Below are 9014 nucleotides of genomic sequence, written 5' to 3' on the forward strand. Positions count from 1 at the left end.
GCGCTTCGCGCGCCAAATTAAAAATATTTACCCCCCCCCTACAGAATCCTTATGTCCGCCCCTGCATACATACACACAAACAAATATTTATATATGTGTTCATAGTTTGGTTTGTTATGTTGTCTATAGCTGGCCAAACAGCTATAGACAACATAAGCTGAAATTTGTTTAGTAACCCCGTGGATAACATATAGGCTATAAAAGAAATTAAAATTTTTCCCCCACAAAAATTATTTATTTATTTTCAGAAATAGTTTTTTTTTATTTCACAGGCAACGCCGCGCACTGCAGCTAGTATAAAATAGACGTAAAACGGCTGAGCTGATTGGGCAAAATTTTACAAAAAGCATGTGTTTGAAGAATTTAATTAATTTACAATAGGTACAGGGTGCCCCACAAAACATGACAGTTGGTGAGTAGTTTAAATGTCTTCTTTCATAATTTGCTAAGTTGTTTGATACCAAAGACAATAATAAAAATATTATATGGGAGTCCTGTTATAGTAAAATTGATTTCAAAGTAAAATATATTCAATCAAAAGATTTTTTTAAAGAAATAAACTGCAAAACGTCTTCAATACAGGGTGTCCCAATGAATTCCCATGTTTTTTGGGACACCCTGTATCTAAAGCAGTATGTGGAAGAAGACATTTAAAACCATACACTAACTGTCATGTTTCGTGGGACTTCCTTTATATAGATTTTTTGCAGATATCCTCTGTGTTGTGCTTTTTTACTACTTTCTATTTACTTCAGATTGTACTTTGTATTTACTTCATACAATACTTTGTATTTACTTCATATTGTACTTTGTATTTACTTCATACTGTATTTTGTATTTACTTCATACTGTACTTTGTATTTACTTCATACTGTACTTTGTATTTACTTCATACTGTAATTTGTATTTACTTCATACTGTATTTTGTATTTACTTCATATTGTACTTTGTATTTACTTCATACTGTACTTTGTATTTACTTCATACTGTACTTTGTATTTACTTCATATTGTACTTTGTATTTACTTCACCCAAATAGTTGTTTGAATTCTTCAAAGCTCAACTTTCCATCGCCGTCTGTATCCAACTAAAAAGAGGGGAAATTTTATTTTTATTTCTGAAGATAAAATAAATAGCTTCTAATGATGTTATCAGTTATGAGCGATGGTTTATTTTACTTTTTTAAATTATAGTTTTCGCAGGTTTTTTTTAATTCATCGTTTTAAAAATACACACGTTATACACTCATTTTTTTATTTTTACTTTTAGTTTTGAACATTCTAGATAAACTCCTTTTGCCTGTATATAAGGATGATAACGTTTTTATTTTTTTTTGAAAAACGATCGTTTCGTTATGAAAACGACGACGAAAAATCGAAAAGGAAACAATCATTTTTAAAAACGATCGTTTTTAAAAAAGTTCGTTTTTTAAAATGGTTGTTTTTAAAGCGATCGTTAACGACAACCCTTTGTTAACGATTGTTAATGACGACCCTACGTCAACGATCGTTAACATAACTGTCAATAAAATTTGTTTTTCAAAAACGATCATTTTTTGAAAAGCGATCGTTTTTTGAAAAACAATCGTATAAAAACGGTCGAAAACCGTTTTTTTAAAAAACGATTGGTTTAAAAAGACGATCGATTTTTGTTTTCTATAAGTTACAAACGATTGAAAAACGAAAAAAAACCGATCGTTTTCAAAAACGATTGACAACCCTAGATAGGCAATATTGCCTGTATATCGCCTGTATAAGATAGGCTAAGTAAGATATTCTAAAGTCAAAAGCTTTAGGTATATGTGCACTTGTGGAAGACGATGCCTGGCCGCGTTAAACAAGTTCCACAAGATTCAACAGAATGAGATAGAACGGATACGGGGCATAGTACTGAGAAACATCTACACGTGTGATATAGATATTGACTCTAGTTCTGAACCCTCCAGTAATAAGTTATAAGAAATATATATACTGGAAGTTATTTATGCGTTTTTTATTAGAGTCTGACTCACGTCCTCTACTTTTAAATACATTATTTACCAATATAATAAAGACGACTTTTGTATTTAAGTTTTGATTTCTAAGAAGCTTTTTTTTCTAAATTTGAAGTTTACAAGTAAGCGAAGCTGTTAATTAACAACCTCTCTATTTTTCCGTGTTTTTGTGTATCCATTCTGTTTAAAATTTTAGTAGAAATTAAATATCAAAAGTATTGATATATACGTCGACGACTGTATATGAGTAATCCCTTTATCTATTATAAAGAGACGGTTCTATTTCTATAATTACTATATATACTTCCCTTCTTTAAAAGCCCCTCTCTCTCTGAACTGGATAATTTTGTGCTCAGTAGTTTTAATTCCTGAATACATAAAGTTTCACATTTTTATCAAATCCAGAAAGTGTAATTCTGAAATTGATATTCACGAATTTTAATTCACAATTCTGAACAACATTAAAACTTGGTCCCAGTAAACATGATTGTTTGTAAAAAAAATTTTTATAAAACCTCTTTATATTGAAGCAACAAGTGAAATTTCTAAAGCTCTAATCTCAAAAACTTGTCATACTCACATTATCTACACATTTTCATGTTTAGAGTGAAACACTCACAAAGCTTGAAAAGAAAGACGATCTTAAAAACAAACAAAAAAGTTTGTTAAGAAGTTATGAAAGATGAAAATTAAACAATTACAAACAATCCGCGCTGATTTAATATCCGTAGTCAAAAAGTTCCCTTTTTGTTCCGAATAATTTTGGAGACCACTCAACATCTTCAGCTTCATCTTTTACTCACCTTACTAGTTAGAAAGCCCGAGTGGTCTGTATCTAAAGCTTTAAACGCTAACTCAGCCTTAGAACACATTTCAGACTAGAGAGAAAAATAATAAATAAATAAAATAATGTTAAAAAATCACAATCTTCTCAAATCTTTTTCTTTCTAAAAAAAACATCAATGGGACGCATAAAACTCTGGATTAGGAAGACGACATTTATAACTATGATTTAAGCAATCTGAATTTGATGTTGTTATAAAGAAAATAGTTTTACAGTAGCATAAAAAATGAAATGGGTCGAGAACTGGACAACAAATTCTTTTTTACAGTCGTACTCCCATTCCACAGTTGTATGCGTACCACTGTACATTTAATTAGAAACAGGAAAACATTTACAATTTGTTATCCCGGACCTGTGTTACAATCCCTTTTTCCCTCCCCTATGATGTTACAATACCTTTTTCCCCTCCCCTCTGTTGCAATCCCTATTTCCCTCACCTCTGTTACAATCCCAATTATCTCAACTCTGTTGCAATCCCTATTTCCCTCACCTCTGTACAATCCCTATTTCCCTCACATCTGTTACAATCCCTCCTCACCTCTGTACAATTCCTATTTACCTCAACTCTGTTGCAATCCCTATTTCCCTCACCTCTGTTACAATCCCTATTATCTCAGCTCTGTTGCATCCCTATTTTCCTCACCTCTGTTGCAATCCCAATTATCTCAACGCTGTTACAATCCCTATTTTTTCAACTCTGTTGCAATCCCTATTTTCCTCACCTCTGTAACGATCCCATCTCCGTTCTTGTCGAATGTTGGAATGAATAGTTTTGAAGATAACATGATTCGAACAAAGTCGTCTTTCTTCAGCTGGCCAGAATCCCCCGACAAACTGTAGGTGTAAGATTGAAGTTTAAGAATTCGATTCACTTGAAACTGGGCTTAACTTCTGGCTCAGCATAAGCCAGGCTTAGTTATAAACATACTTTTGTGAAATCTAATGCTTAGTTGGCAAACTCAAATTTAAGTACTTTTGGTTCATTATATTAAGAATAAATTATACATTTTGCATTTATTGCGAAAAAGAAGGTCTGGTGATGCAGAATGGAAACACTTCCTGGAATTCAGCGCCCTCTATACCAAATAATAATAATAATAATAATAATAATAATAATAATAATAATTAAAATAATAATAACAACAACAATAATAATAATGATGATAATCAACCTTGAATAACATTTCATATTCCTCTACAGTAACGAATCCTCTCCCATCCTTATCCACCTGAAATAATATTTTTAATATTCTTTATATTTTATCAATAAATGTCAAAACGGCTAAACAGAACGGGCCCAAACATTGTGTGGGACATCACAGGACCCCAGGGAAGGTTTATGGATGCTCAAAATTACAAAAATTTGTATCCAAAAGTTTTTGATTTTTGTAAAAATTTTAAAAATGCGCAAAACAGATATTATCTATTTTTTTAATTTACTTATTATTTTATATTGTACAAAGAGAAGATGTGTACAGTTAGAAGTTGAAAGAATATGGTCCAATAGTAAAATATAATGAATTAGGAAAGTATCAAAATAGTGTACACTTGTACATGAGCCATTGGCTGCAGTATTGGTTTTGAATTCAAACAATCAACATTAAAACTCTAGTTATAGAATAAATTAATCAATTATAGGTGCTAAAAATTGTCGGAAATGAACGATCCACGGTCAAAAACTTCTAAATTTGTTTAATCTCAAATATTATAATAAAAAAATTGCTAATTCTAACGGTAAATTACCTAAATAAACATGTTTTTGGTGAGAGATATGCATAAAAAGTCCAAAAATCTTTTTTTGAAAAATAGAAAAGACGACATTCGGTGGCTTCTTAATTAAACCAATTGAGGCGCCTGGTTTTGCGTTTAAACCCCAAAACGGGGCAATGAAAACAAAATTTGAGAAATGATTTTTTTGACGTTTTTCATAGTAAAACAGTTAAAGTTAACCTTTCTAAATATTTCCTCCAGTGCTCTGGTTTGTCTTCGAACTTTCAGATTTTTCGCCACGGTCGCTGCTGCCATCTTTCTTGCAACTTGGGAAACAGTTGATTTTTAAATTTTGTAATTGTTAAGAGAATTTTTCGCTCGAAAGGACTTAAGCGTAATTTTAATGTAAAGATGGCATCTTATTTTCAACTAGAATTATAGCTTTGTCTGATCAAGTATCCTGTATCAATATTCCTGTTTTTTTCTTAAACTGTCAATCTTCATTTGCGGTTTCTCTACGAAAGTGACTTGCGCATTTCTTGGTTTGAAAATCAATGAAGAAATGATCAAAATAAAACATTTTTCGAGTCATAAAAACGAAGGTATCTTCCACATTTTTGATCAGATTTAAGTTTCAAGGGTCCTGTTGTAAATCGGGCATTGAAATATTTGAATGTAGGGTCACAGTCCCTTTAATTCGTTTTATGTTCTAGAATTAGTAGTTCTTAAGTGTGTAAGATTGGAGGGGCTATACAATAAAATACAAGGGAATATTAGGAATCACCGGGTTTTCTGTGATTTCAATTCTAAAAAGAAATTTTTTAGCCAGACTGAGAGGGGACATTACCTTTCTTATCATCATACCAGGGAGCCATTAAACGTATAGTTATTATTATTAGTATTATTACATAAATCTTGAATAAGATATAAGAAATGCTAATGAATATTGGTTGGGATAAATAAATCTGTCAAGTATAAACGTCATAGTAATAAATATATTCTTTATTTATAATATTAGAAACAAATATTTTCTTTATTTATAATGTTAGAAGTATATATTTTCTTTCCTTATAATATTAGAAATATATATTTTCTTTATTTATAATATTAGAAGTATATATTTTCTTTATTTATAATATTAGAAACATATATTTTCTTTATTTATAATATTAGAAACATATATTTTCTTTATTTATAATATTAGAAACATATATTTTCTTTATTTATAATATTAGAAACATATATTTTCTTTATTTATAATATTAGAAACATATATTTTCTTTATTTATAATATTAGAAACATATATTTTCTTTATTTATAATATTGGTGATTTTCAATTTAGAAACATAATATGACATAATACATTGAGCAATGTACAAAGTTATCAATAAAATGTTGTGAGGTGTAAACAAGGGGGGGGGGGTTATGAGCCCCTCTTGATCAGTATCAGTAAGCCCCCCTGGACAACTTCCTGCGTACGCCCCTGTCACGGCCTGTATATATTTTAAACATAGAGAATAGAATATATATTAGAGGGGAATTTACTAGAAAAAGTGTTAAACGGCCATTTTGTTGTACTGTTTCCATACTGCAGGTGTACTTCACATATTTGTGCCATATAACGTCATATCATTTTATAGAAAATCTAAAATCATTGTTAAAAGAAAACCAAATTATGAAAAAGGCTGGTTTCATAATTGACCAATGATCATTTCACATAGACTCGATGCCTTCCACTTTACAAACGATGATTTTCCGTTATAACTATAAATCAAATGATGTTTTTTATTCACCTGATTAATTATAAAGTTTATTTAACAGTTTTAAATTTAAATGAATAGTCTAGGTAACATACTGTATTAATGTACTCTACTGCATATAATTTGTGAACATTTACATGATTTGTACACTTTGAACTCCCTTTCAGGCTGAAAGGGACTGAAAAAATTCATACCGAGAGATTCTTTAAATTCCCCTCTAATATATATTCTATTCTCTATGATTTTAAAGCGTAGTTTGGGCTTCTGCTAGTTCATTTGAAGTACAGGTCCGACTGTTAGGTAGCTATAATGCAAGTTTAATAGTATGCATACCTTGCCTTGTTCCAATTTTTCATTAAAAATGCATCCAACGACACAAAAGTATAAAAAACATTCATGTTGAAAGGGAGTGTTCGCGAAAAATGAAAGGGGTATATGCTTAAGTCGAAAAATCATCGTAGATGATTGCTACTAATCTTACTTCTATCTGTTACGTCTATAAGGAGAACATTGTTAAAAACGACTCGTCGCGTACCAAAGAACTTAGCATTCATACATATTCAGAGAGTTGCAACATTTGACTCGAATTGTATAAAAAATAATTTAATACCAAACAAATCATTCAGATATTACAACCTAAAACCATCAATAATTTTTCGGCACATTCATATATAGTTAATATATCATAATATGTTTTACTTGTTTAACATACAATATACTGTAAAGGACGTTTATTTGGCTCTAGGTGTCTGAACTCTCGATGCTTTTGGAGTTCCACATGGAAGTGACTTCAACGACACCTAGTGACAAACAAATCGTCGTTAAAAGAACATCGTTGTTGCACATAAATCTGCCTTTCACTTTAATCCCGCGTAATGTCGTCTTTACTACCCTTCCCCTTATCTCGGAGCAGTCCAAATCAAAGAATATACTTCGGCATTACCTCTGTACTTTGACAAAAAACAACATTTAATAGTAAAACATGTTAACTAGCGAAATCTCAAATCCGTGAAAAATTCTGAAATCCATTGCAATTCTACTTAAACAAACGGGTTTTCATTTCCAGAAGTAACGTCCAAATGTTTGAAACTGTTCCGATCACATCCTTCGATCTTAAATTAATACTTAATTACCCCAGACATACTTAACTAGTAACTAGTTACTCAATTAAACAATAAAAACGAGTTAATACCAATATTTTATTTTTACCTTTTAACCATTTTCTCCTTATAGACGCAACAGATAGAAGCAAGATTAGTAGCGATCACCATCATAATTTTTCGACACAAGCATATACCCCCTTTTTCGCGAAAACTCCCTTTAATCGGTGAAATTATAAGTGAAAGTCACAGTTCATGGGATGAGAACCAACTGTTAAATCTGTGTGGGATGTCCCCAAGAAAACGGGAATTTCGTGATGACTTTTTAGTCATCATTGCTGCGTTACAAATTTTGTGATAATACAATTACATTCCACATTTAACACTAGCACACATATTCGTCTTGAAATTTCTTAGTTCTTCATTCAGTTAAAGAGATCCAATAGAATTTAAGTCTGATCCTTTAAATTTCTCCAACCGATCATGATGATATATCGATGATATAGATTTCTTCCCGGACTAAAATTATTGGGTTCATTTCCAATTAAAAAAATGTTTACAAAATGTTAATAATATACAAAATTTTACATTATGGTAGCAGGAGAATAGAAGAGTTAATTATCATGTATTTTTTCCAGTGCATTAAAAATATGTTTGCTTGAGAAAATAGTGAGGTTAGAAAGGTTTGCTCTGGATGGTTCCAGAGCAAATGTTTAAATAGAATGGTTTTCTCTAAAGGGTTTTAGAGCAAAGATTTAGAATAGAATGCTTAGTTCTAGATGGTTTTAAAAGCAAAGATTTAGAAAAGAATGGTTTATTCTAGATGGTTTAAAAGCGAAGATTTAGAAAATAATGGTTTGCTCTAGATGGATTCAGAGCAAAGATTTAGAAAAAAATGGTTTGCTCTAGATGGATTCAGAGTAAAGATTTAGAAAAGAATAGTTTGCTCTAGATGGTTTCAGAGCAAAGATTTAGAAAAAAATGGTTTGCTCTAGATGGTTTCAGAGTAAAGATTTAGAAAAGAATAGTTTGCTCTAGATGGTTTCAGAGTAAAGATTTAGAAAAGAATAGTTTGCTCTAGATGGTTTCAGAGCCAAAATTTAGAAAAGAATGGTTTCGTCCAGATGGTTTCAGAGCAAAGATTTAGAAAAGAATGGTTTGCTCTAGATGGTTTCAGAGTAAAGATTTAGAAAAGAATGGTTTGCTCTAAATGGTTTTAGCTCAAAGTTTTAGAATAGAATACTTTGCTCTAGATGGTTTCAGATCAAAGGTTTAGAATAGAATGATTTGCTCCAGATGGTTTCAGAAAAAGAATATATTGATTTGCTCTAATAGATGGTTTCTTTGCAAAGGTTTAGAACAGAATGAAAGATCTTATGAATGGGTCTCCGTCTGTTGGTATCTAAATCTCTCACTATCTCGCTATATCTGTCTATCTATCTATCTATCTATCTATCTATCTATCTATCTATCTATCTATCTATCTATCTATATATCTATCTATTTTCTATCTCTATCCTTCCATCACATCGCTTCTGTATTTATGTATACGGAACTACCCAAAAAATTATTATAATTTGATTACAACCTACAAAAATTAAATCAT

The 9014-nt window shown here is 30.8% G+C and overlaps 1 long non-coding RNA gene across 1 annotated transcript; it reads right to left on the bottom strand.

Moving 5' to 3' along the window:
- Positions 1-2301: 2301 nt before the first annotated feature.
- On the bottom strand, positions 2302-3667 carry LOC111696246 (uncharacterized). Its single transcript, XR_002764031.1, has 3 exons — positions 3560-3667; positions 2797-2871; positions 2302-2361 (listed from the first exon to the last, which is right to left on the bottom strand). It is a non-coding gene; the product is annotated as an uncharacterized LOC111696246 (long non-coding RNA).
- Between the last annotated feature and the right edge of the window lie 5347 nt (positions 3668-9014).

The sequence above is a fragment of the Eurytemora carolleeae genome, unplaced genomic scaffold (assembly GCF_000591075.1).
Source record: "Eurytemora carolleeae unplaced genomic scaffold, Eaff_2.0 scaffold137, whole genome shotgun sequence".
Lineage (NCBI taxonomy): Eukaryota > Metazoa > Arthropoda > Copepoda > Calanoida > Temoridae > Eurytemora > Eurytemora carolleeae.